This window comes from Mesoplodon mirus (assembly GCF_964341445.2).
Source record: "Mesoplodon mirus genome assembly, chromosome: X".
Classification (NCBI taxonomy): domain Eukaryota; kingdom Metazoa; phylum Chordata; class Mammalia; order Artiodactyla; family Ziphiidae; genus Mesoplodon; species Mesoplodon mirus.
The window spans coordinates 83,165,448-83,168,091 of NC_138981.1; positions in this window are offsets into that span (position 1 = coordinate 83,165,448).

Sequence of the window (2,644 nt, forward strand, 5' to 3'; positions counted from 1 at the left end):
CTCTGGTTATAACCTCCAAGTTTTCCAACTCATTTGTTCCCCAAACTCATTACAGCTGCTCTCTCCTATAAGTGAGACATTCACTACCTTGGCTACTGTACTCCAATTTCCTCTAGTCTATTTGCCCTTTACTGGCCTCTCCAAAGTCACGTAACCTGTCCCTTCTGCTGTATCAGCCCAGAAAAAATGCAACCCTCAGGTATTCAAAATTATTCTCACTCTCTTTCTTTGCCCAATCCCATTTATTCTCCACGCTGCAGCCTGAGTAACCTTTTCAAATGCAAATTTGATCATATGGTGGACTCCCCTCCAACTTGCTTTACTTAAGCCTTTAAATGGCTCCCCATGATTCTTAGGATAAAGTCCAAACTCCATAACCTGCCATATAAGACTAGTTATAATTTGTACCCTGTGTACATTTCTGCTCTGCTATCTCTCCTCTTCATCCATGCTAAAATCCTTATACTTTCACCTACACTCATCATGATGTTTCCCATTTATGAGTGTGTTCCCTCTGCCTCAGATGTCCCTAGTCCTCTCCTTGCAAGCCTAACTCCTATTTATCCTTTAAAGACTCATCCCATGTGGCACCTCCTCCCAAATTTAGTCTTAAATATGACATGGCTTCAAAGACTCAAATTCTCTTTTTTGGCAGTTCTTCAAGATTATATTTCCACTTTTTATTGTGGTATGAACACTTAACATGAGATCTACCCTCTGACAAACTTTTAAGTGCACAATACAGTATTGTTAACTATAGGCATGATGTACCATAGAGTTCTAGAACTCATTCATCTTGTGTAACAAACTTTACACCTGTTGAACAGTATCTTCCCATTTCCCCCTCTCCCCAACTCCTGGAAACCACTATTCTACACTCTGTTTCTATGAGTTTGACTATCTTAGCTACCTCATGGAAGTGGAATGATATAGTAGTACTTGTCTTTTTGTGACTGGCTTATTTCACTTAGCATAATGTCTTCCAGGTTCATCGGTGTTGCCACATATAGCAGGATTTCCTTCTTTTTAAAGGCTAAATGTATTCCGTTGTATATATACACCACATTTTCTTTCAATTTTCTGTGCACTTTCTGCAGTAAATTTGGTACCTACACTCAGGGTGATATTAAAATAGTGAGCAATAAGAACAGATGCCTAACCAGTACATACAGGTTGTATACCAACCCTGCTTAGACCACAAAAACACCTTAATATTTAAAGACATTTTTTCCTTTCCTGTCTCCTCTTCCCTTCATCGGTTCCCCTTATCAGCAAAACTATGGGCAACTGATCTGGGGCAGAATCAGCAGCTGAAATCCTCACTGTGTACCAATAATATGTGGAAATCTCAGGGCTGAATTGTTTCCATCCTCATACATCGCTGGTAACAGGTTCCATCAGGCCTCCACATTCCAGCCTGCTCTGTCCTGGTTGTCAGTGCTCTACATACAATAGTAGGTGCTGGTTTAAGTAATCATTTCTTTTCCAAGAAAGATGACTGACAAGAGGAATTTCCCAGGGACACACATAAGTTAAAACATAAGGTCAATATATTATACGGTGATGAAAAGATTTGTTGAATTGGAATAAAAATCTCAAAGTAGGGATGTTTCCCTTTCTCTTCCTTTTCATATAATTTGTCTCTATATAAGTCTATCCTACCTATTAGGAATGTAGTTTTTAGAGGTTTTATTCCATATTCATCTCTCTATTCTCAATGTTTAAGATAGTACCAGGATAAACAACAAGGTCCTTGTGTATAGCACAGGGAAACATATTCAATATTCTGAGATAAACTATAATGGAAAAGAATATAAAAAAAGAATGTATATATAGGTATAACTGAATTACTTTGCTGTATAGCAGAAATTCACGCATTGTAAATCAACTACACGTCAATAAAAAAAAATACACGTTAAAAAAAAAGATAGTACTAGGGACTTCCCTGGTGGCACAGTGGTTAAGAATCTGCCTACCAATGCAGAGGACAGGGGTTCAAGCCCTGGTCCAGGAAGATCCTACATGCCGCAGAGCAACTAAGCCCATGCACCACAACTACTGAGCCTGTGCTCTAGAGCCTGCAAGCCACAACTACTGAACCCACATGCCACAACTACTGAAGCCCACACGCCTAGAGCCCATGCTCCGCAACAAGAGAAGCCACCACAACGAGAAGCCCACACACAGCAACGAAGAGTAGTCCCTGTTCGCGCAACTAGAGAAAGCCCGCGTGCAGCAATGAAGACCCAACGCAGCCAAAAATAACTAACTAAATTAATTAATTAATTAAAATTAATTAAGTATGACCAGGAAATAAATGAATAAATAAAATATTTTTAAAAAAGAGAGAGTACCAGACATGAGTTGCTCAAGAAATGTTTGTTGAATGACTGAATAAATGAGAAGATCAATGACCCATTCTTTAGTAGAGTTGAGCAGTTATTATTTGGTAGGAGAAACCAGAATCTGAGGAGGCTGTTAGACTCCTACTAAGAAAACTACAGCAGTTGTGGAGCAATTTAAAGTTGAGCTGAAATTCTTTAGCATTGTTATCTCAAGTGTCACAATAAGAAATTCATTCTTTTGTCCTGTGAAAACTCACTTGTGTGATACATAGCATGTAATCCCAAACCGTTTGTATGCT